The sequence below is a fragment of the Typopeltis vanoorti genome, chromosome 16, assembly GCF_054136105.1.
Source record: "Typopeltis vanoorti isolate ZY-2024b chromosome 16, IOZ_Tvanoo_1.0, whole genome shotgun sequence".
NCBI classification, from domain to species: Eukaryota; Metazoa; Arthropoda; class Arachnida; order Uropygi; family Thelyphonidae; genus Typopeltis; species Typopeltis vanoorti.
Genome location: NC_143564.1, coordinates 67319260 through 67347052, shown reverse-complemented (window position 1 = coordinate 67347052; position 27793 = coordinate 67319260). Strand labels below are relative to the sequence as shown.

Sequence of the window (27793 nt, the reverse complement as noted above, 5' to 3'; positions counted from 1 at the left end):
CAAATTTCCTATGGGCAGTCTTTCTCACAACAAGAGAAGAGTAGAGGAGATTTAATGAACAAAAATTCACGAAGAAATAAAAATAAAAATTTAGAAATAAATAATGCTGGCCTGGTTGGCTGAGTGGTTAGTGTATCTGCTCTTGAGATAATCACAAACATCCATGCCCACAGCATGGATGTTTGTGATTGTCTGTGAAAGTGGTGGTGGTAAGCGACAGATGGCATTGGTGTAGCTGCAGTTCGTTGTAGTTGGTGGAGACAGTTGCAGAGTAGATGCCCTCCCTCGATGAGTCTATGGACTCCCTGAAGGTGTCACGTAATAATAATAATAATAATATTAAATATAGGAATGTTAGCTGATTAAGGACTTCTGTTTGACAGCAATGAGACATACACACCAAACTAACAGCACAATATAATATAATACAATTAAACTGTTAATGGTCAATCTCTGAAGAAACCCACATTGGAAGACTGAAACAATTACTTAGATAGAAATATGTATGTATATCAATAGTTAGTGAAACATTAGTATAGGCATATTTTTATCCCAGTAATTTTTCAGTCTTCCAATGTGAGTTTCTTTGTGGAATTAATGTAGTAATACCCACAAGAATTAAACAATTGACACTGATGATTGTCAACTATAAACAAAATGATGGAATAGAAAAAGATTGCTGTTGATTGAAAATCCAAACTGTATCAGTTAGTTTTGCTTGATAATATTACACACACAAAAAAAAATCTGTATAGTGAATAAGGGAACTGTTCCCTTGATTATGTGACTATTTTATCCTAAAGCAGAAAAAATATCATCATCCATAACGACCTTTATTTTCAATCTTTATCAGAACACTTTAACCACACAATGCTGATTCTTTATATCTCTGGATTTACACTGTAGTATACAATGTGCTATATGATTAAGGACAAACTATTGCTTTAGGATTTTCATACACATCTGCAGTGAGGATGACATACAGAGTGTGAATGCTACTACAGAGGAACTTTACCTATAGAACACACAGACAGCAAACTCTTTAGTGCTAGAGAAACAAACTTTAACATCATAATTTAAAACGTCATAACAGGACATGGTACTATCTAGATGATGTTACTATAGGTAAAATAGATGTAAATGGTGACACATCTTAATAGTTACACACACAACCAATTTTAAGGATTAGACAAACTTTCCATTTCAAAATTCATAGGCCTTAAATAAGAAAGATGACACCATATGTATTATCACAAAAGAACAGCTAAACTGACATGCAAATCTTATTCTGTCACATCACCAGAACAACAATCCAAATAAATAAAATCCAATGAAGAGGAATAAACTGAAGAATCTTTACATCTATATATTTTAAAAATTAATTTTCACAGTTCTGGACACAATGCTTATGTAAGTAATGATGGTGGTGGACAACATGAATCCACATTAATTGAATATAAAGACATCGAGAAGTAATACTGGGAGAAATCTTTTAGATTATTTGATCTTATCAAGAATAATACTGCAGAGTATGGTGGGGACAGGGAAATTACCAGCCTTTTGCTGTAAAGAGTGGCACAGTATTCAGCACTCAATAGGCATTTTGCTTCATAGTACAATGAAAAAATTTAATTAAAAAAATTATATGCACAATTTTAACTAATATAATTTACCAACGGAGCAAATATAATTTACTAACACAAGATTAGTGAAAAAAGAAAAACATTTCATATGTTTTCCAATTATGAATTTAGACAGAAAAATTGATACCACTCATTGCTGACTGCTGGTGATGATTAAATTTTAATAAGGTAGTAGGAAATGAACTGATAGCTTTCAGGAACTTCAACCAGTTACCCAACAGTTTTCTTTTCAAATAAATTAAGTACATAATATAACTAACACACATATATATATATATATATGTATATATATATATATTAGTTATATATAACAAAGATATGCCTATAACAATTCTGGACACGGATTTCTTTCATGTGCTATACACAAGTTGATGCATGACATATTGATTTACCAAGTAGTGACATGTACGAAGAATTTCAACTTTATACAGCTCTTTTTTTTATGGACTATACTTTAGCTCGTTTATATAAATAAAATTTAAAACATCACAATTTCAATATAAGGCTTAATCAGCACCTAAGTTAATATAAAAAATCTAGGCTAATTTAAATATTAAACTATTATATTAATTACAAGATCTTATTAATTTTTAAGTATTTCAACTGGTTGAGTAAAGTTATAACTTCATTTTTGATTTTCAGAGAGAGAGAGAGAGAGAGAGAAATACTTATTTGGCACATAACGCAGAACAAATTATTTTGGGGAACAATTTTCATTTAAAAGAAAAGTTTGTTACTGGATGAAATATATTTACTGCAATGACAGCATAAACAATTCTGTATAATACAATTAAATTGATAGAAGGAAAATAAAATATACAATTGAAAGATCTTTGGCAGTGGTAGTGCCCATGTAAACATATAACTCAATATTTCAAATTACTGGCCACAATGATATCAACACTTAATGGTTCAGCAGTTATATCACGAATTAATGATATTCATGCATAATGTACATAAGAGCATTTGCAAGCAGGATATTGTAGTCATTTGTATGTCCATTTACATTATTATATGGAAAGGTTTCCAGGACAATAGATAAAGCACATGAGGTAAAAATAATATTTCTCTGTACATGCCACAGGCAGTCTTGGTCTTGAATATCCCCTGGAATGGAACAATAGTTTCTATTGATTTTGTGCATTTTTTACGCCAATCCAGGAGAATTACTAAACATTTGATTTGATTTTCTCTGTACAATGTCCATTAAGGTGATGACAAGTAAAATTATGCTACCGAACCAAAGTAAATTAAGGGATATATTTTTCTTTGGCATGCCAGCAGCAAATTCACAACACGTTCATTAACCAAAATTTCCTCCACTTCCTGAGTAACTCACATGACGACTCTTGTCCCCATCAAACCTATAAAGTTATCAGAATTCAGTCAACTCAGTGCAGTTAGTCATCATTCATCTAAAATATTTATAAATAATTTATTTTTAATACTGATTTACCAGCATTCAAAAATATATACAAGATATATCAACACCAGATGGATTAATAAAATCAATACTTGTTAGTATATTTTTGCTAAACTTTAAAATGGAGATTACATTAACAGAAGCAGATTTGCATTTTTTTTTCTTTGTATGAAAACATGAGCCATGTGGTGTGCCTTTTTCTTATTTATAAATATAATACTGAGCATAATAATCAATTTTACTAGTAATTACATGTTTATAATAGTTTCCATGTGCAATGTGCAATATATATGTTTGGCAGTTTTACATCTGGAGTATAATATCACTGGTAATCATAAAAAATACTGAAGTGACAGATACCAATATTATTACTATTGCTGGCCTTCCACAAGGACACATAGGTCTATCTAGAGGCAATGGCATGAACTCCATGAATTACTCAAATTCAGATTTATATCAGGAATGTGTTCAAGGTTGGTTTTATGTTTTAATATACATCTATATAATATAAATAAAATAGAATGAATTAGAATAAACAAACAAAAATTGGAAATTTTATATGCACATTACTGAAGTTGTATACTGAATACAAATAATACCATTACAGTAAACCATACAATTTTTATTATATAAAATATTTTAAAAAATAACACTTCAGAATTTTTTCCAAACTTTTTTTTATAACTTTTTTTTTTTTTTTTTTTTTTTGCGTTGGTCCTTAACAGAGAACTTTGCAAACTGTAATCACCACGCTGAACAAAAAATAACATATGGAAAGAAAGAATTCTGCTTTTTTTATGTGACTCCCTATCATGAAAGGTTGTAAGCTTGTAATACATCAGTACCAAGTATGGGTTGAGGTGTTCAGACAATACAAGAACCTTTGCTATTGAGATCAAACAGATGCTCCAAGCCTTCAAAAACATCCTTGCAAAAAAGTGGGATTCAAGCAAGTTGCTCCCAGTCCTGAAAACAGTTCAGGCGCAACCGTGTTTGCTTACACTTGGATAAAGGATTAAACCAAGTATATAATTTCTTGGTATCTTCAATTTATGTATCAAATGAGTTTGATACATACTGTATGTTCAAACATGTAGGACTTGCTTAACATGACATGACAGTGAGATTATCAAGCTCCCATTCTTCAAAATAAGAATATTTTAAAAACCATTCTGGTTATAGTCTTTTTTTTTTCTGAAAAATTATTTAATTTTATAAATATCATTAGCATTATTGCCACTGGCAGCTCATCCATAAGGACTGCAGCCCCTCCAGTATAAAATGAAAGTTCCTGTTTTATTATCGCAGTTCTTAAATTTTTATATATTTATCTAAAAACCATTATTTTCTTGTTTGTAATACAATACCGCTCAAAAGTATTTTATATAATTCATTTTGTAGCAATAGTCAATGTGCTGTGCAGGCTAGGGCGAGTATCAGTACTGGCTAATATATTCAAAGCTGGAGCTGCATTCAATGCAGACTCCCACTAAACTGCTACCTAGTGAGGATAACGCATGATTTACGTGCAGGTTGGGCTGGTAGCATTGCAGCCCACCACTACAAATTCTTACAAGCTGCCACTGATTATTACCATCTGACTTACATACCATGATAATTACCACCCTAATTATCATGATATTTATCATACTACACTCAGTCACAATATATATTCTCAACTCTAACAATATATTGCATACTCCTTACTCATTCCACCCTTATGCAAAACTTCTAGACATAGGCACCTTTTTTGTTTTAAAAAATTTATAAAACTATTTCTTTAAAAAAATTAATAATTTTTTGTTGTTGCCTCTTTGTTCTTTGGTTGGTGATCAGAAGGAAGAGGCAATATGATGATGATGTAACATTCACTCAGAGCCCCTGCTCTCAATGGTATCCCTTGGTATCTCTTCCATTTCGGGCTTTTTAAGGGTTTCTGCTCAACAAATGATATCAACTATTTTCATTCTGATTGCCAAGCTTTAAAATTACATTACTCAATCCTTCTCTCATAATTAACATTCCAGTCTTGATATTACTAGTGCTATCTACTTCTAAAATGTCTATCTAGAATTCTCATCTTCTCAATATCTGTTCAGCATAATCTAGGTACTGTCTGAGAAGTCCTATATAATAACTCTACTGCATAGCATTCATGTCCTTAAGGATATGTGTCTTGCATTATGGGATACTAAAGCAATTGATGCGAAGTCATTACCCTCTATATAGAAATAGCTCATTTATGGAGTTACTTCACATGCAAACTTTGTTTGCTTACACTTGGATAAAGGATGAAACCAAGAATATAATTTCTTGGTATCTTTAATTGATAGTATAACTAAGTAAAAAAAAAAAAAAAACTTTCAACATCTATCTCTAATCCAGAGTATTTTAGTAATAAGGTGTGACACCTTTTGATTACTTGTATACGGGAAATATATGATGACTTCTGCATTACTTCAACTTTGGCATCTCTTCTGGATCTGGCTCCCACTGATCACGTTTATGAATGTTTGTCCTCTGGGAAGTAGAGCAGCTCTGCTCGGTGGCAGGCCTTTGCCTACCAATCAGTGGATCCACCAGCGAGTTTCCTTTTCTAGAGTGATGAGTTTGGTAGAGATTCTTTAGGGTCACTCAGTGAAATTTAGATCACTCACAGTTTTAGGAGCGGTATCCCCGCACTTTAACATACCTCAATAAAGGTCGAAAATGGTCTAGATAGTGGCCCATCCCAATAGCATTATATTTGTAAGCATAGTGCCTTGCATTATGGAATACTAAGGCAATTGATGTGAAGTCACTAGCCTCTATATACAAGTAGTCCAGTTGGGAAGTTGCTTCACATGCAAGCTTTGTTTTGCTTACACTTAGATAAAGGATGAAACAAAGAATATAATTTCTTGGCATCTTTAATTTAACACTACTACTTTCTTGTCAAATCCCATTCACATTAATGAAGAAATCTGCAATGTCATCATCACCTTTTCATAATGTATTTATTTGTATATAACTTACTTTATATCCCTATTCATAGGACTTGAAAAATTTCATTTCATCTTGTAATATGAGATATTTACCTGACTGGTAAGCCAGTCAGGTAAATATCTCCTTAGTCAGATGTGTGCTCTACCATGTCTTGCAGTAAGAATGAATGTTCCATGCTCTTAAAATAAAATGATGCAGTGTATCCTATCCTCTCATTGATCATATTCCATTATGATAAAACAGGCACTTGTAATAACTAGCATTCCCCAATAGATACGATAAGTAAGGTTAACATACAAAAAAACTATTTACGACATAAAAGCATGAAACAGAATCAGCATTACATAAATAAAACTAAAGATCAAAATGATTGTTTTGTTTTTTTTTAACTCATCAACTAAAAATTCACTTGTCATGGATAAGCAGATGATCACATTGCCACTTACCTCTTGTAATATGGCTCATTTATATGATATGCAGCTATGAATTCTAAAGCCCACAAACTGCATTCAAGAAGACGTATATGGCTCATTTATATGATATACCATACAGCTATGAATTCTAAAGCCCAAAACTGCATTCAGAAAGATCCTACTAACTAAATGAAATCCTTCTGAAAATGAATATCATTACAAATAAATGCACGCAATAAATAATAGAGAATTCAATGGATCCCCCCCCCTCCCCAACTGCCTGCCTAGAGACTGCTCTTTTGGCACAACTCTTTGATATCATACAAGTCTCCAATCCATTCTAATAATTAATTATCCAGTCTAATTCACTTGTATGGCAGTTTGTAATGTCACTGTCTATCAAAGTGCTCACAAGACTGCAAAATATGACTTCATCCCGTCACTCTTTTTTTTTTTTGTAATATTTAACTACAGTACTAAAGAGTAAGCATGCCCTTGAACAAACTCCTGTTGATCTCCATAGCTCATGTCCACCTGGCAGGTCCAGTATTATAGACATAATTTTCTCTAGCATTTTACTACTACTACGAGTATTACAGAAATGCAAATCAGTCAGTGAATTTGAGGATCCTTCCAATTGCAAGATTCATAGAAGAATATGAGAAAGTGTACAGATGATACACGATAAGTGGCAATTTGTCCATGTTGTCAATGCAAGAGAAAACGAGATGAATGGTGGAAAAAAAATAACTTGTTTTTTTTAGGTGTTATGGTGGTATCATCTGCTAGAATCTAGAAGGCATAACTATCATAATGTACAAGAAGAAAATACATCCTCCTTTCAAAAGACTAAAAGCAGAATGGCTCTGTTGCATTCCCCAAATCTGTTATGAGCCAACTCTACTAAGAGTAGAGTTGAGATTTCAGTCTTCAGAACTTTTATCATCTGCTGCATTTTCAGCCTGATCTGCCTTTAATATCCATATTAGAGGATCAAGGGCTGGCATTCCAGCTGGAATAATAAGGAAGATGAAGGGAATGAAAGCTTTCACTCAGGGATAACTCTATCAGTGATGAGGGCATTTCACCTTATGTGAAATGCCCTCATCACTGACAGAGTTATCCGGAGTGCAGCTGACTTCCACCAGAGATGTGTATTTCTTGAATATGTATTCAAATAAAATATATGTGATGCTAATTCATTAAATATATTTTTAATATTCATCTTTTAAGTAAAACTACATATAATTTTGTTTTACATGAGCATTCATGCTATAATTACAAATTTCTATTCTTAAAGAGAATAATTTCAATACACAGTAGAATCAAGCTGACTGAGTGACTGGTAAATTGGGGTAGCTGTTTATTTGGGACTTTTCATTAAATTAACACGAAAAACACAAGGAATAAGTAATACTATTTATATAAGACCATATACAAGGTGATGAAAAACTCCTGTTTAGGGCCTTGTGGAGTGCTATTTAATGATCCAAATGCTGCAAAACTTTGCAGAAATACAATGTGTATCATGCAGGGAAAAAAAAGTTCAAAAATTAGCCGCCAGGGGCACTGTAAAGACCAAATGGAATTTGTATATCACGCAACTTGGCAGGAGGGTTTAAAAAGATGAACAGGATTTTTCCATTCATTCTGGTTGTTAATACTGCCCACAGTGATGGCACTAACCTGTCCCAGCATGTTTGCTTGTAAAGATATACCACCTAAACATGAGCAAGTGTAGAATATGAGAAAGTGTACAGATGATACAAGATAAGTGGCGATTAGGTAGTATAGCCACTATCTCCACGTACTCTCTGATGAATGATTAGTCATTTTGAAGAAACAGGATTGTTGGGAGTTAGACCTGGCAGAGGTAGCAAACCAATCCGTTCACAACAAATGAATGAAGTTGTTACTGCCGTTGTGAAGCAGGCCGTGAAAAGCAATGTTGGTTCCTGTAGTGCACATGCTGTATCAAGACACATGGATGTGCCTTACACAACTTCTGGAAAATTCTACAGAAGATTCGGCATTTCTACCCATTCAAGTTAACTCTGACACAGGAGTTGTGTCCACAACTCTTGTGTCAGAGTTAACTTGAATCTGTGTTTTTGAAAGTCGAATGATATTCACTTTAATATTCCTTGCTCAAGTGAAGTTGGACACTGCATGGCCGTGGATGATTTTGTAGGAAGATGAAGAATACCCACAATTGCTCGTATGGGCTACGAAAAACCGGCATGCAGTCCAACAAATTCCTTTGCATTTACCCAAAGTCACTGTCTGGTGCAGATTTACAGCTTCATTTATCGTTGGACCATGCTTCTTTGAGGACATTTGCTAGTCGGATCCTGTGACCTGTTGAGTTACTACCAAGAGGTATCGTGATATGATAAACAATTTTTTTGTGCAACAGTTACAGCAGTGTCTGTGCATGGATTCAGCCCTTTTCATGCAGGATGGGGGTCATCTCCACACATTGGTTGATCTGTACAGGAGATCTGTACTTCGAGAACATTTCAAGAATGAGGTGGCCATGTGTTCCCCACTGCATGACCACTTCGTTCATCTGATATGACGCCTGTGACTTCTGGCTTGCTTTGGATTTCTCAAAGACAGGGGTTATTGGGATCATCCTAATAACTTGCAGCAATGAAAGACAGCATAATGTAGCATGTGCGCAACATCAGTCCTGACAAACTGCATTCTGCTGTTGATCACACTGTGCAAAGGATGCAGTTTGGGCATACTGGGAAAGGCAGTATATTGAAGAGTACAGCTTGTGAATGCATAATGGAAATGAATAAAAATGTGTTATGTCTGTGTCACTTTTCTCCCTCTTACACACGGCAAAATTGTTACAGCTACATTCGATACATCATACAGCATCCCCGGTGGTGAATTTTGAAACTACCTCTATTTCTTTCAGATATCACTTCTGTATGAAGTGCAATACTCCTGCCAAGTTTCACAGCATCTAGATCTCTGAGTAGCACTCTGCAAGGCCTTAAACAGTGACACTTTAATTTTGATCATCCTACATTTCTGCCTGAATATTACAAACCTTCATTAGTGGTGGCAATAGTTAATTACCAGGTAGAATATGAACAATGGACTGATTTGAAAGAGCTAACAATGCAATAGTATAACTGAAGGAATATTGCAATGTTAATTATTCATTAGCTATTAAAAAATATTGATGTGTGATTAGAATAAGACTTTCCCATATCTTAGATAGAGAGAGAGACAGTTGTCCCTATTTAAGTTCAGATGATGATGCCTCAGCACTTTTCAGACCATAGGGCATTGTGGTGTGTGTCTATTCAGTGCTGTGCAAAGCCAGATTTCTCATATTTGCTGTTGCTAATAGAAGATTAATGTTCTTGTATTCTCTTTTATACTGAGTGCCCAGTTTGTCCAAAGTAAGATAAGGAACTTGGTAGATACCAGGAAGAGCTAGTGGAAACTTTGTCTTTGGAAGATGGAAAAAAATGCAACTGTTGACAGTGTTGTGTCTTGAATAAACTAAGAAATGCTTTAACACGTATTATTCAGGACACAACTTTAATTTAACTTAGGCAGAGAATGTGGAATGTTGGCAATAGAATAAAAAGATAACTTTATGAATACAAATCAATTTAAGAACAAGGAATTGTATAAAATTGTATAAAAATGTTTGTAAGATATAATCTGTAATGCGTGTGGGCCAGATATAGATCAATATAAGCTGTTAAATCTACTTAAGAGCCTCATTTCATGTACTGAAGTAGCAAAGCCTGTGAGCCAGAGTTCAAGGGTCACTTTTAACCGTCCCGTGTTATGCATACAAAAAAGGGGGAAGGTAGTTACTGGAAAGAGGAACTAAGGCGCTTTCCAAGAAGAGCAAAACACGTGCGATGAAATAGAGGGAGCTGAATACAATGACGAAATCCACGTGACTGCGTTGGCGGGCATAGCGATGGCCGAGAAATACTGAGAAGAGAAAGAAAAAAAGGCCATGCAAACCCCATTCAAGGCTTTTTTTTGGGTCCCTGGTCTCTCTCGGACATAGGTCCAATCCGCTCCGTTGGAGAAGTTCCTGGCTGGCCGTGGAAGGCATTGGTTCATCTGTCGCAGCGTTTGGAATGAGCCAAGCTATTTCCTTGGACTAGGATAGCTGTGCGTTGTCGTGCGACGGAGGAACCAAGCAGATGCCGTCCATTTCAGGTGACGTTCCCATGCCATATCCTTTCTTTCCCGTTGAGATTCCATTCGTATGGCTGATTGAAGGTAATCAAATAGTAAGCAGAGCGAGGAAGCCTTGATGACCAGACAAGGCAAGAAGAAAGACATAGCATCCAATCAGGGATGGTAAAGTAAACCTTTGTGTTGTGAATTCCAGTCATAAATGAATGTGATCCCCTAAGAGAATTTGTAAAATGGACTAATATTATGGAACTTTAAGAATTATCTAAGATTTGGCTCAGGCCCATTTAATTAAGAATTGTCTGCCCAACAAGGTCAGGTTTATCTCTGTATGAGCTAATAGTAATGTGTAAAGTAATATAACTAATGACCACGTGTGTGTAGAAGGAATGGCAGTTGCCTAAGAAATAATGTTAAATTGCTCATAGTAGTGGTCTAAGCAAGTTCATTTGTGTGTTTAGTAGAATTAGTATTCAACCTATGACTTTACTTGAGAATATTTCAGATATTATGTTAGTAATGCTTACTAGTATAATTTCTCAAGTTTATTAAAATGTTTCTTTTAAGTACCTGCCTGACCTGTTTTTTATCTTAAGAATTCAAACAGCCGCTTATAAAACATTGACGAACTTAGCGGGATGAACCCACGTGTATGAATAAATAAAGCGAGTCACGACTGTATGAAAGAGATTAGTGAACGGAGATATAAAGTTTATTTTAGTCTAATCATCATGTATCATTCTGAGAGAGCCATCCTGGGTAAGAGTCCCATATATCCTAGGTATTAGCTGGCGCAGTTATAATATAAATTTTGTTAATGCTTATCGGGTGAACTCTATCAGAATGTTGTGTGATTAAACTATAGGGAGGCCAATAGGACTGCTTATTAATAAGGGGGAAGGAATTTAGTAGAGAATAAATGGCTTACAGAGCATATAAGGAAAGAAAGTTGACTAAATAAAATAAATTAAAATAAAACCATACAAAAGGAGAGAAAGAGAAGGAAATATAACAACAGGAAGAGAAGTAGCCAGCCACTAAATTGTATTTGTTAAGAATTCTGGAAATAAAAACATTACACCAAGTTCCAATCTCACACATTTCTGCATCTCAGAATCTATTTCCAGAATTCTTAAGAAATACAATTTAGTGGCTACTTTTCTTCCTATCAACAAATTATCAGCTTGTTTCCATCTTCCAAAGATAAAGGCCGGCCTGGTCGGCCAACTTTTTTGTCCATATTCACAATGGGAAACAGTATTGTAGTCGAAGGAGGCAAGCTTTGTCCTCCTCTGCCAAATTTTATACCTTAGAGAAATTCAAATATACCAATCAAATATAGCATTCTCCTTCATTATTGTTTTCTAATATACAGTATCTTAAAACAAACACATTGTCCCCCCCCCTCACTCTGAGCAGATTTATTTACAATTAATGGATAAATTAAAATATTCAAAGTTATCCAATTAATTGCACCAGACCAATTAATATGAGCACTGATGTGCTATACGGGTTCCCAACCCTATGCCTGCGGGCACCATGGCACCCGTCGACCAATTTGTGTGTGCCCACCGCTGTTCAACCGTGTGCCATATAGTTTGAAATAATCACGCAACAATTCATGGCATGCTACATGATGCATGCATTAATGACAGATGAAGAGTATTAAACGCATACAATGTAAAGTAGACGTGCATTCGAAGTTCTTAAACTGGAATATGATGATATTCCAGTTTAAGAACTGGAATATCATCATATTCTCCTAATTATGAAGCACTAGCCAATGAAATGCAATGCCAAAGATCACATTAACTTACATATAATTTAAATTTTTATATAATGTAAACTTTAAAGTAATAAAACATTTGATTATAATGTAAATTTTGTATGTATTCATTTAAAAAACGAATTCAAAAAATTTGCTTGAAAAAGTAGATGGTGCCCGTTGCCCTACCGGTATTTTAGAATGTGCTCTAAGAAACAAAAAGGTTGAGAATCCCTGTGCTATACACTCTTAAAAACTTTCATACATCGATAAAAAAGAAATCATATGGTCAAACTGACATGAATTTTGTAGCGCAGGTTGCATAAGCTACGATAGCATACCCAAATGAAATGGGCATGTGACACCACCACTAATTGTGATATTTTTTTTTTTTTTAATTTTCAATATTCCCTGAGGTATACCAATGCACTGTTTTATGTATAATATCACACATCACTTAATTTTTCAAATCAATCCATTGTTCGCATTTTACCTTGTAATTAATTATTATTGCCACTGATGATGGCCTGTAATATTCAGGCTGAAATATATGGCCTTAAATAAATAGTATTACTTATTCCTTGTGTTAAGTTAAAGAAATCTCTCATGGCACAAGTATCTTAAAAAACAATTTATTTGGGGCAAATCCTAAAGAACAAAACCAAACTAAGAAAATTGCAACAGTTTTCTTTGCTTACTGGGACAGGAGACTGCAGCACTTCAACACAGAAGACTTCAGTGTGCTTAAGGGCCAAAGCTTTATAACTGGGAGATCTCCACGTAGCCTAATTAAAGACTGCGGAGAACCAACCAGGGCTTCTGATCCTGTTAGGTGCAACACAAGAAGGTGATGATACCTCAATACTGGACAAATGAGGATGGGCTAGCAATTTGGGATTTAGCCCGAGAAAATTGCATTCTTATTGGCTTAAACCACAATATAAAATTATGGTACAACATGACAAATTTCACATTGGCTGGAGTGCAGTTAAAGAGAACTCAGAGAACTAAGGTGAACACTGCAAAGTCAGCTATTGGAACGAATTCAAGAACACATCCCAACTCAACATCAGCAGAACTCAAGATTGGTACTATCAACATTGGTGTGACTAAAACAGGTGAGATCTTTCTAAGCAACAAATATAAAATGTTATATTCAGGCAATAACAATCAAGAAAAAGAAGGAGTAGCTATAGTATTCAACACTAAATATGAGAATAATCTTGAATGGGAAACTGGACATTAAGACTGATTTTTGCCTATGGTTAAAAAAAAAAAAAAGTTCTATTAAGAAATGGAGGAATATTTTGAGGCATTAGAGAAGGCAGCTGGCACAATGAAAAAGGAAAATTGTCCTTGTTGGAGATCTAAACAGTAGAGAAGGAAATGATTACCAGACATATAGAAATGTTTCTGGAAAATGTGGAGAAAATATCAAAGCTAATAATAATGGCAAATGCTTACTGGAGGCATAATGAAGAAGTTAAGCAATGAAGGAAAGAGTACTGTAAAAGGAATCAAAGATGATAAAGGTAACATGAAAACTGAAGATAGGGCTATCCTAGATGTCTGGAATAATTATGTTGAAAGACTCTTAAACAAACCAAGTAGAAGCATACTAGAAAATTTTCAAGAGGAAGCAAAGAGTACATATCAATACTTGAGGTAGGAAGCCCATCAACATCAGCTGGAGTAGATGATATTCAACCAGAAATACTTAAGTATGGAGGTATAAAAGTTTTGCAGTGGCTACGCTACATAATTCAGAAGGCCTGGTCAGAAGGTCAAATTTCCAATGATTGGAGTAGAGCTCTCATAGTATTCATCTATAAAAAAGGGAATAAAACTGAAGGTGAGAATCAGAGGAATTTCTCTACTAAGTACCCCAGGTAAGATTTATGCAAGCTTACTTGAAAAGAGGTTGAAAAAAGTTGTGGAAGAGAAACTTGGTTCAGGCAAAATAGAGGTTGTCAAGATCAGATTTTCACTTTAAGACAAATCGTTTAGAAATCATGGGAATATGATAAGGGTCTGCACTTAAGTTTTGTAGATCTGGAAAAGGCATATGACAAGGTGCCCAGAGAAAAACTTTTCAAAACACTACAATTATATGGGGTGAATGGAACATTATACAGAGCAATACATAGTCTATATTTAAGTTGTCAATCAGCAGTTAGAATTCAAGGAAATACAGGAAGATGGACTCATGTAAAATCAGGGGTAAGACAAGGATGCACATTATCTCCACTCTTATTCATCATCTATATGGATCACATTATGAAAGAAAGTGGCATCAGGCCTGATATTAGAATTGGAGATGTCAAACTTAGCTTTTTGCTTTATGCAGATGATGTTGTAATCCTAAACACATGTAGTGCAAGACTCAGGATTCACTAACTAAATCGAATAACAGCAGTAAAAAATTTCACATGAAAATCAGCAATAAAAGGACCAAAACTATTTAAATAGGCAGGAACATAAAAACTTCAACTGCATTCTGAATGGAGATTCTATAGAACAAGTAAAATATTTCAGTTATTTAGGTACAGTTTTTAGTGAAGATGGCAAGCTAAATCTGGAAACAGACAACAGAAGAAGAAAAGCTGGTATGGTGGATAGCCAGCTGAATAAATTTATATGGAATAAGAGAGAAATTAGCCAAAACACCAAACTAGCAGTACACAAGACAGTGTTTAAACCTGTTTTAAGTTATGGATCTGAAAGTTCGGTTATATATAAAGCATTTGATCAGAGACTAGAGATCACAAATATGAGGTAAAATTAGGGATTTGAACAGATTGGCATTAATGGCAGAATCATATTAAAAATGAAGACATTAGGAAGAAAGGAACTTGACATTGTTTGCATTGAAGAATGTGTAAGCAGGGCTAATCTAAGGTGGTATGGTCACTTAAATAGAATGGGATAGGAAAGATTAGTAAAACAGATGTTTGATGTCAAGATGACAAGAAAAAGACCTAGAGGAAGATTAAAGTATACACAGATTGATTCAGTCAGCAGTGCCTTAAAAGAACAAAAGGTTAGATGTGACAATACTGGAGTGCTCACAAGTAATACATTGATTTAAAGGAAAATTGTTGATAGGAGATTAATAATAATGTAAACTTAATCACATAGTGCTGTCATAGTAACCTGAACATCCCTTGGGGGTATCTATAAGGAAATTGATGCCAATGATGATGCCTACTGGATTTTTATTCAGAACACAGATTAGTTATTACTAACAACATGTTCCAATATAAAAATATGCACAAATGAACGTGCAGAGAAGATGCAAGAAATAAGAAAATTCTCACTATGTTATAGTTGATAGAGATGTTTTCCCACTGCTTCAGGACACAAGAATATACAGAGGATTTGAAATAGGACGTGGTCACTATCTAGTTCCGAGCAGGATAAAGTTGAATTTCATACTGAAAATAAGAGTATGTAAGAACGTTTTAAAATGAATCAAAGTTTAGCAGCTTTCAGAGGTGAACTGTAGACTCAAATAAACAAGCATCATTGAAGAAAATATGAAAGAGTTTGAAAAGAAGAACCAAACCTTGGAGATTCAATGGCAAAACCTGAAGAAAATGTTTATTGATTCAGCCAGAGAGCCACGTGGTGAGGCTGTCTATAAGGATAGAAATATCAGAACTCCATGGTGGTCTCAAGAAGTTGAAGAGGCAGTCAAAGAAAAAAAGAAAGCATATGAAAAGTTACTGGCAAGTAAGTCAGCTTGTACTCTTAGAGAATACAGAGAAAAATGCAAGAAAGTGAAGCATTGTGTAAAACTAGTTAAACAAAAGTCATTGGAAGACTTCAGTCAGAACATAGAAAATAAACATCAAGAAGGTGACAAAATATTCTGAAGGCTATTGAAAAAGCTTAGAAATGGAGGTACTGTAAAAGGAATCTGAGGCAACAAAAGTGACATGAAAACTGAAGATAAAGGTATTCGAGATATTTGGATAATTTCTTTAAAAAAGCTGTTAAATGGAGCAATGAAATGGTGTAAATGGGACATTATATCACATAACTGTATTTCGCGCAGTACACAGTCTCTATTTAAGCAGTAAGTCAGCAATTAGAATTAAAGAGGGTACGGTACAGGAAGATGGTTCGATGTTAAATCAGGTATGCAACAAAGGTGCACATTATGAATGAAAGTAGTATTAAATCTGCTATCATAATTGTTAATCTTAGCTCTTTACTTTATGCAGATGATGTTATACTTCTGAATCCAGCACAGCTGACCTGTGCTGGATTCAGAAGTATAACATCAGAAGACATAACTAAATTGAATAACTGTTGTAATAAATTTAGTATGAAAATCTGCAACTAAAAGACAAAGACAATGAAAATAGGCAAAAGCATTGTAAACTTCAGCTGTATCTTGAATCGTGAACCTATAGACAGGTAAAACCCTTAAACTATTTAGGCACAATTTTTTAGTGAAGATGGCAAATTAAATATGGAAATGTGATATGGTCACTTAAATAGAATGGGATAGGAAAGATTAGCAAAATAAGTGTTCTTTGCCAGGTTGGCAGGAAAAAGACCCAGAGGAAGACCAAGATGTAGATGGATTGATACAGTAAAAAGTGCCATAAAAGACAGAAATACAAGATCTGATAACTTTGGAATCTTGACAGATAAAAGATTAATTTGGAGGAAAATTCTCGATCAGAAGTTAGTAATGGTGTAACTTTTTCATGTAGTACTATCATAATTATCCTGTACACCCCTGAGGGTACATATCAGGAATTTGATGATGATGATGACTGCAGCACTTAAGATTATCCCTCTGTGATAATCGCTTTATAAATGGTTGGTTGGTTGGTTGGTTGGTTTAAGGTTTACTGGCACAAGGAGAGCAAAGATCATACTTTGCCAAACTGCAGCTTGTAAATAACTCATCAGCTTTCTTCCCCCACATGTTTTAGATGATGCATATGAATGACTCATCATTTCAATAATAATAATAAATTTAGTTTAATCTTTTATCCAAGTGTGTGCAAACAAAGTTTGCACCTGAAAGTATCTTCAGGACTGGGGTAAAGTGGTACAACACCGGGCAACTCCTTGCAAAGGTGGAGCAAGATACCAACACTCCTATCTCAGTATCTCCCTGGTATCTCTACTTGGGCCTGGCTCCCACTGAAGAGACCTCAATAAAGGTCGAAACTAGTCTAGGTAGTGGCCCTTCCCTTAATGCATAACATTACACATAACTGCAAGGAGATGTGTTTTGCATTATAGGAGATACTGAGATAGGAGTGTTGGTAGCTTGCTCCACCTTTGCAAGGAGTTGCCCGGTGTTGTACCACTTTACCCCAGTCCTGAAGATACTTTCAGGCGCAAACTTTGTTTGCACACACTTGGAGAAAGGATTAAACTAAATTTATTATAGTCTGACCAAGTGAAAAATAAACTTTCGACTCATCATTTCTTTCACTGACAAATTATACATTATCTTCTAAGGGGTTAAGTTTCTAACTAGTGTCAGTTTCATGCACTCGTGTTATTTTTCATGGTGAGCCAACACCTAATCAGACAAGTGTAAAGATATTTCAGTTCTCTCTTTTTTGATTATTTTGTTTTTAACTTTAATTTTATAAAATTCTGGACCATTACCAAGATGCCACATAAAGATTTGTATTTGTCATTAGCTGAAAAAAAAAAAAAAAAAAAACTGCTTTACTAGACCAAATCAAAGACCATTAATCCAATTTCAGTCATTGTAATCTGGCAGAGATAGCTGGATACCAAAATCTATGATTGCATGCTTGATACAGCAGGAAGATAAATTGTGAGAATGGACATGCCATAGAAAACAGGGAACATCCAAAAAATGGAAGCATGAAGGTAAGGATCTCTACAATGAGGATGCCCAAAATCAGTGTTTCGCCATTATAACTGGAAGAGGATTATACATCAGTGGTTCAATGTTAAAAAAAGAAGTCAGAGCAGCTAGCTAAGAAGCTTGGTCATGATGATTTTAAACAACAGATGGATGGTTGGTTGACTCTATAGAAATCTAGATATGATATTAAATTAATTAAATGCACATGGTGAAAAAGAAAACACTGATGTTGTAGATACAGAAGAATGGAAATCCAAGAAAGAACCCGAATTATTTCAGAAATTTTGTGAAGACGATATCTACAATGCTGATGAAACAGGTCCCCTCTTTATACTGAGCTGTGCTGGATTGCTCTTTGCTACAATCATGTAAAATTGCCAGGTTAAGAAGGCAATGTATCACATAACTGTGTTATGCTATTCAAATACGTCAGGAACTAATAAAAAGAAGCTGTTGATTATTGGGAAAAGTGCTAAGCCTCGATGTTTTAAGGGACTAGAGGAATGGATAGTTTACCAGTTGAGTAAATCAATAAATTTACTCAACTGGTAAATTTCCTGACATCCTGTGTAGTCGCTCATCCAAATTCAGATGTGTCGATGTGTCATCCTCAGAACTATTTTTTTAACCGTGTTTTAAAGCATTCAAGCTGGGATGCCTGAAACACTCAAAAGTGAAGACGAAGACATTTCAGAAGTGTAAAACGTTAGGTTACGAAGAATTATGGTATTGACAATAATCTTAGATGTTACAATAAAAATAAAGATGGTGCAGAATGAAATTGTTGGGAGCATTTTCTCAAAACACCAAGATGAGGAATTAGAAGATGAAAAAAGTGATGAGGATGACACATCTGAATTTGGATGAGTGACTACACAGGATATATCTCAATAAGTAAATGTACAACATTCTCATCTGATATGGTATCTTTTAATTACAATTGTGTAGACATATAATTATAACAATCAAGCATATAACAATCTTAAACTTTTTAGTGAGAAGGCTGAAACTGCTTTTTTTGGGAAAGCTTAGAAATATTAGCTGCCCTTGATGAGATGGCTACTCGTAGTTCATTGGAGAGATTTTCGTCAGTGAGTCTTGTATGAAGTGTGATTTTTTGCCAGACTTAATTTTGAAAAAAAATTGCTCGCATTGATAAGTAGTAGAAAACTGAGAAGCTATTTTCAAGGCGTTATTTTTTAAAGAAGGGAATTTCTCAGAACAAATAATTTGTAAAAGTCCAATATAGGCAGATTACTATATTTTGATCTCAAAGTGTTATCGCACTGTAAATCAATCAACTCTAATTGCAAAGAATAGGAAGCTTCCTCAGGGCGTATATCAAAAGGTGTTTCAAATATTTGTAACTGAATTCTTTGATTTTTTATATCTTCAAATCTCCTTTGAAATTGATTCAAAACACTTTTGACTCATCAACATACAACCAATCCAAAATCCAAACCAACACAATCCAAAATCACTTGTTGATTTTGGATTGTGTTCTCTTAATTTTGGAAAATATGTAAAGCGGTTTTTTTCCAGTTTGGTAAGAAATAATTAAAGCATCGATTCAAAGCTCTTGATATAAGTGAGCAAAGAGGTCATTAGCTGATTGGCACCTTGTAATTTTAAATTTAGATTATTCAAATGACTAGTTATGTCTACTAAAAATGCTAAATCACTTTGAAACTTTTCATCCTTCAATTCTTTAATGGGGACACCTTTAATGTCCAAGAAAATTTGCACTTCGTCTTTAAGTTCATAAAATCGCTTGAGCATTTGAGCTCTACTTAGCCACCTAACTTCATAATGGTACAATAAGTCCCCATATTCAGCTTCAAGATCTTGCAAAAATTCTTTGACTTTACTTTTTATCAAATTAATGGCCTTTGTTACTACATTAATGACGCTGTTCATCTTGAGTGACTTTGCACATAGATTTTCCATATGAATGAAGCAGTGGCACACAATTGAAGTATTTGGGTTCAATTGACGTTTCTTAAATTCATTGTTAATCAGAGCCACGAGCCCCTTTTCACTACCTACCATGGATGGAGCACCATCTGTAGCGAGACCACTCAGTTTTTCATACAGTAAATCGAAATCCTTCAATGCTGAATTGACCATTTCAAATAAATCTTCAACTTCAGTTTTCCCCTTCACTGATTTAAAAGCAAGAAATTCTTCTTGTATATAAATCTGTAGTTATTCCCCGTATAAATATAGCCATTTGTGCAGTAATTGACAGATCAGTAGTCTCATCGATGGCTAATGAGTAAAACACAAATTCTGCTGAATCTACTTTCAAAGAAGTTTGGATGTCATCAGTGATATCTTTAATATGGTCAGAAACTTCTTCTTGATAGGCTAATATTTTTAAACAAACTCAGTTTTTCTGGACATAAAATCTCGGCAGCAGTAAGGATGCAATCTTTTGCAAACTCACCTTCATTATGGGTTTTAAGTTTTTTAGCAATTTGTTCACACAGCGCATAACTAGCTTGAGTTACAGATGGTCTTTCCTGAATAAGCTTTTTAAAAGAGATTGGCTTTTGATTATATTTTCTTTCAAAGTCGCTATCTTGTCTAAACGTTTTGATCATTTAAAATTTTCATATTTCTTATGCTTACTCAAATAATATCATTCAAGATTATATTTTTTGTAAACTGCAACATGTTGGTTACAAATAAGACAAACGCACTTGTCTTTAATTTCAATAAAGAAGTATAGTTCTGTCCATTTTTCACAAAATAGAGCACATTCACCACTTCTTTTACTTTCACTACACCTTGTCATTTAAAAAAATAAATTGAATAAATTGAATAAAGTTGTCAACTGGTTAATTACACTCGCAGTACTGCATGAGAAAAACAAAGTCAAAAGTCAACATGTGTTGACATGCGGTCATGGCAGTAATTAGGAAGCAACCACGAGAAATGCTCTCGATTTCTTTTTTATTTTAATGGCTGTCTCGATTTGATAGTTGCCAGACGTTTGACGATTATATTTTATGTAATATAGTTATTTTTCATTTTGTATATTTAATTATTTAAATTTAAATAAATTTATATTATTATAAAATTTTATTTACATGTACATACAAGTACATCAGCAAAGTGGCGAATTGAAATAGACTCGCAGGCGAAATTTTGCCCGTGGGCGAGGGGTTCCCCAACCCTGGGTTACAACAATACTTCATACAGGAAAGCAATGAAGGCAGTCCATCGTGCTGATTTTGTGTATTCAGTCAATCAAAAGAACACGACAGGATACACTGAATAAATTCTTCTGGCAATAACTATTAGGAACTAATAATTGAAATGTAAGTGTATGCATATTTATTATATAAATTACATGTTATATACATTAAATTAAATGCGTAAATTGTAAAATGTCAATAAAATGTTTAAATATTAAATAATTTCGAACGTGTTGTGTATTTTGTTTTAAGATTATATCAAAGGACTTTAAGGGCAACAGCTTTAAAAACATTGTCTCTGTTGAAATTGATAATGAGGAAAATTTAAATATAGTACATATTTTGCTATTGTAATTAATTTGAATAAAGCTGCTAAGTGAAATGCTAGTTTGCCTTTTTATATCTTTTTTAACTATTAACAGGAAACTTTACACAATCAAGCCAAAATGTTCTAGTCCTGATGTTTAGCAATTAACTGCAATCTATTGTATTTTATCATCATCATCATCATCATCAAATTCCTGCCATGTACCCTCAAGGGGTGTACAGGATATGACAGTACTACATGAAAAAAATTACATCATTACTAACTTCCTATCTACAATTTTCCTCCAAATCAGTCTGTTACTTGTCAAGACTCCAACATTATCAGATCTTATATTTCTATCGTCTAAGGCACTTTGTACCGTATCAATCCACCTATATCTTGGTCTTCCTCTGGGTCGTTTTCCTGCCAACCTGGCAGAGAACACTTGTTTTGCTAATCTTTCCTCTCCCATTCTATTTAAGTGACCATACCACCTGAGATTAGCTCTGCTAACACATTCCTGGATGCTGACAATGTCAAGTTCTTTCCTAATATCCTCATTTTTAATATGATATTGCCATTGATGCCATCTGTTCACGCCTCTAATCTTTCTCAGGACTCTCATATCTGCGGTCTCTAGTCTTTGGTCAAGTGTTTTACTTCTGACCCAGCTCTCAGATCCATAAGTTAAAACTGGTTTGAACACTGTCTTGTATACAGCTAATTTAGTGTTCTGACTAATTTCTCTCTTATTCCATACGAATTTATTCAATTGACTTCCCACCATACCAGCTTTGCTGATTCTGTTGTCTATTTCTATATTTAATTTACCATCTTCACTAAAAATCGTGCCTAAGTAGTTGAAATGTTTTATTTGTTCCACAGGTTCTCCATTCACAACACAGTTGACATTTTTAATGATTCTGCCTATTTTCATTGTTTTTGTCTTTTTATTGCTGACCTTCATACCATATCTATTACAACAGCTATTCAATTTAGTCAGAGAATCTTGCAGACTTGTAGCGGATTTATTTAGAAGTATAACATCATCCGCATAAAGCAAAGAGCTGACATTAACATCTCCAATTTTGATATCAGGTTTAATACCACATTCCTTCATGTGATCCATATAGATAATGAATAACAGAGGGGATAATGTACATCCTTGTCTCACACCACATTTAACATTAAACCATCTTCCTGTACTTCCTTCAATTCTAACTGCTGACTTACAACTCAAATAAAGACTAAGTATTGCTTGATATAATGCCCCATTGACACCATATAACTGCAGCGTATTGAATAGCATCTCTCTTGGCACCTTGTCATATGCCTTTTCCAAATCGACAAAACTTAAATACAGATCTTTGTTATATTCCCATGCTTTCTCGACTATTTGTCGTAAAGTGAAGATCTGATCCTGACAGCCTCTATTTGGCCTGAATCCAGCTTGTTCTTCACCAAGCTTTTCTTCCACAATTCTTCTCAACCGTTTCTCAAGTATACTTGCATAGATCTTGCCAGGAACACTCAGTAGGGAAATACCTCTGTAATTCTCACATTCAGTTTTATTTCCCTTTTTATATATGGGTACTATGAGAGCTCTACTCCAATCATCAGGAATTCGTCCCTCTGTCCAGGCTTTCTGAACTATGCAGTGCAGCCACTGTAAGACTCTTATACCACCATGCTTCAGCATTTTTGGTCGAATATCATCTACTCCTGCTGCCTTTCCACATTTCAAGCCTTTGATGGCTTTTTCTACTTCAAGTATGGATATGTATTCCTGACTGCATGCCTGGTCAGTGTTTTTTATCACAGTGCTGTCATCACTGCTTGTTTCATTTAGCAGTTTTTCAAAGTAATTACTCCATACTTCAAGGATATCTTTTTCTCCTGTTTTCATGTCCCCTTTATCATCTCTAATTCCTTTTACAGCACTCTTTCCTCCATTCCTAAGCTTCTTCAACAACCTCCAGAATATTTTGCCACCTTCTTGATATTTATTTTCTATATTCTTGCCAAAGTCCTCCCATGACTTTTGTTTAGCTAGTTTTACACACTGTTTAGCTTTCTTACATTTGTCTCTGTATTCTGTAAGAGTAAAAGCTGACTTATTTGCCAGGAACTTTTGATAAGCTTTCTTCTTTTCCTTCGCTGCCTCTTTAACTTCCTGTGTCCACCAGGGAGTTCTGATTTTTTATCCTTGCACACAACCTCACCACATGCCTCTCTGGCTGAATCAATCAATGTTTTCTTCAGAGTTTGCCACTGAATCTCCAAGGTTTGATTCCTGTTCTCAAACTCTTTCATTTTGTTTTCAATAATCTTTGTGTATTTTAGTCTACAGTTCACATCTGAGAGCTGCTCAATTTTATTCGCTTTAAAACTTTCTTACATGTTATTCTTTTCGATATGAAATTCAATTTTATCCTGCTCAAGACTAAATAGTGATCACTTCCAATTTCAAATCCTCTGTACACTCTGGTGTCCTGCACCAGGGAGAAAACATCACTATCAACAATAACATAGTCAATGAGACTTTTCTTCTTCCTAGCTTCTTCTCTCCATGTGAATTTGTGCACATTTTTATGTTGGAACATGGTGTTAGTAATAACAAGTCCATGTCCTGAGCAGAAATCCAACAGATATTTGCCATTATTATTAGCTTTGCTCTTTTCTCCGAATTTTCCCAAAATATTTTTGTATGTCTCACAATCATTTCCTACTCTGCTATTTAGATCCCCAACAAGGACCAACTTTTTCTTTTTCATTGTATCAGTTGTTTTTTCTAAAGCGTCAAAAAATTCCTCCACTTCTACCTTAGTAGAACCTTCTGTGGGACCATAGGCACAAATAAGTCTCATTGTCCAGTTCCCCATTCTCATATTTGCCCAAATTACTCTACTTGAGACTGACTGCCATTCAAGAAGATTAGCCTCGTAATTTGTGTTGAATACTATGGCTACTCCTTCTTTTCCGTGATTGTCATTGCCTGAATATAACATTTTGTATTTATTGCTGAGAAAGATCTCACCAGTTTTGGTCTTTTTTGTTTCAGTCACCCCTATTATGTCGATCTGTTGTATTTTAAAATACTATAATTAATATAAAAATTGACCATCAAAAATTGGATGCGAGTACTTAAAGCAATATATGAGTATATTAATGCCTTTAGTTGTTTACAACATTCATCATTAGTGCCCATGGGTCCAATGCCTGTTGGTGTCTAATGATTATCACTATTCTTTGCCATTTCTCTCTGTCCATGCCAGATGACTCAAATTCTGCTAACTCTGCAGCACTCTTTCACATCTTCTGTTTATATCATCCTTTGTACTAAGCATCAAGGTTTTCATCTTTCTACAGTTATCCATTCTGCAGATATGTGCAAAAAGCTTGAGAAAGTTTTCTTCAAATTATGATCTGCATTACTCTTTTGCATCATCCAATTTGCACAATCTTTCTTTAACATGATCTTTCAAAAGCCTATATTCATCTCACAGACTCTTTAATCATCACCCATAGGTAAAGGCAAACCATTGGGATCCACTTATCTATGCTATGAGGTGTGTGTGTGCTTACTACTCAAATCTCAAGTAGTAAATGAGGTATGACACTTTAAAATGTTATCTTACTGATCCTTCATGTTGAAATTTCTAGAATAAAGTACATAAACAGGAATGACATAACTAATTTAAGAACTAAATTAATTATTTACAACCTGATGTTTTGCCAGCTCATTATGAAAGGCATTTTTAAGAAGCACACTCAGCAGAGATTAAAATTATAATGACCTCTAGAACAAGGAACAGTCATTGTTAATACTGAATATATTTTTAATGTTCTTTTCTTTTGATAATGGTGGTCTGTTCTGTTTGTTCAACGTACTGTATCCCACAATCGACAAGGGGATACTGTAGACACCTGGGAAGAAGAGAGGATGCTGATGATCCTTAGTTTGTCTGAGGAAAGCAGAGACTTTATCCAGAGGTTTGTAAACTGTTTTGATTTTGTGTGTTTAAGGAGTGAGTCCAGTTTATCTGTTGTACCTTTGATATAAGGTAAGGATATGGTGTATGTTATGTTCTAGATGCAGTGTCTGTCCAGAGGACAAAATCTGCTCTTCCATGGAGGCTAAAGTCTTGAAAATTCAAATTTTCTGGGCAGGGTGGTGATGTGAAGTGTCATGCAAGTATCTGCCTGTGTGTGTGTGTGGGGGGGGCATTCTAATAGCCTGAATATGTGAGGGAGGGGTTCATCCGGTTGCCTTGTAACTAAGGTATTCAAAGAAGGTCAGAGTACATTCTTTTTCCTCTTCAAAAGTAAAAATGATTGCTGAAGAAATATAAAAAGTTGGAAAAAGCCCATGTGGCAAGGACACATCGTCTACATACCTCAGATTTCATGTCTAAGTTAGCAATAGAGTGAAAGTGGTGAGCTCACTGTTAAGCCTTCAATTTGTTTAAAGAGCTAGTCAATTCCAGCAATACCCCAATTTCAGATCATGCTTAAAGAGTATGCAAATATCAGGGACAGAGATATTTTGGAAGACAGTTCTAGCGTATCATCCACTGGAATGTTAGTGAAAAAAAATGACACATCAATGCCTATTAAAAAATTTCCCCCTCTATTTGAAGATTCTGTATCATTTTAAAATGGATAGAGTTTTTAATGTAAGATGATGTCTTGGTGATATGCTTATTGAGTTCAGATACCAAATATTTAGAGTTTATAGGTAGCAATTTATGGCATTAATGATGATGTATAGCAAGGTTCCAGGTGTGTGGGTAAAAACATTTAATTTGGACAAAGTCTTCATTAGCCTTTTGGACACTAAAAGACTATTTTTATTTTATTTTTCAAAAGTTGGTTTTTATATTTTATCGATGTCATGGGATCCTTTGCTATTGCAATGCCTTTTGATATTCGATAATTCTTTTATCTTGTTGTAGTCATCTGTATTACGTTTGTCTGCTTTTACAGTAACTATGTAAATGTCCAGTTTTAGATTTCTTGAGGCTGTCTTTTCTCCCTTGAATATGTTGCATTTTGGAGGACTTGCAGTTTTTCATAAGGCTGAGGTTTCTAGCCTAATAACATCAGTTGTCTGCACGGTTAGCCGAGTGGCAATGCGCTTCACAACCACATGCCTGGGAAAGGAGTGTCGTGAGTTCGATTCTTGTCACCGACGTGAGGAGCTTAAAGATCTTTCTCAGACATAGCCCCGTTATCTGGTCTTGGGCATGAACAACAGAGTTTATTTCCCCAGTTTAACTGGATTTTTCCTCCCACAAGCAGGCAAACTGGCCCCATGAACACACACACACGGATTATAGTCAGGAATACTTAAGACCCAGCCATAGGCCTGATTCGTCAGCTATGCTGGTCCCAAGCCTGGATAAAATTTAGGAGGATTGAGATGGTGCCATACTACCCGTAAAAGGGGCCTCATGGCTGTTATATCATCATACGAATTAAAGAAGAAAAAAAACATTGGTTTTGTCTGGCAATAGTCTTTTTATAGTGATTTTAGTCTCTGTCGATGTGTATCTTGATAATGCTAGCTTGAGCCTGATGATATGTCATCTAGTAAATACTTAATTTAGTTATAAAATTAGCTGGCCTGGTTGGCCAAGTGGTTAGCGTTTCCACTCTCCAGCTAAAAGGCTGCAGGTTCAAATCCTGCTGTGGGCATGGATGTTTTTATTATTATTGTTGTTGTTGTTGTTGTTCCGGGCAACTCCAAGGAGTTGACAGACTCATCGAGGGAGGCCCTAACATCATGTCAAGAACAACTATTCGACATTCACACAGTATCTATCATACCTTGCCTTGAACTCATTCACGGTCGTAGCACCCACAACAGACTCTGGAAGCTTATTCCACTCATTCACTACTCTCCAAGTAAAAAACCTAGCTCTAACACCCTTGTCAACCATGTTCTTGCCCAGCTTCCATTCATGGCCCCTAGTCCTCCTACCACCAGTCATATTTTCAAAA

General features: G+C 34.8%; 1 protein-coding gene and 1 pseudogene across 1 annotated transcript in view; both read right to left on the bottom strand.

Moving 5' to 3' along the window:
* Window positions 1–814: 814 nt before the first annotated feature.
* The window catches only part of EndoA (SH3 domain containing GRB2 like, endophilin-A), a 337766-nt gene continuing 310787 nt past the window's right edge, over window positions 815–27793 (bottom strand). The window contains exon 13 of the mRNA XM_090406594.1: window positions 815–3007. The gene's annotated coding sequence lies outside the window, so the exon portion shown is untranslated. The remainder of the gene's footprint in view (window positions 3008–27793) is intronic.
* On the bottom strand, window positions 19841–20410 carry LOC150098095 (general transcription factor II-I repeat domain-containing protein 2 pseudogene; annotated as a pseudogene).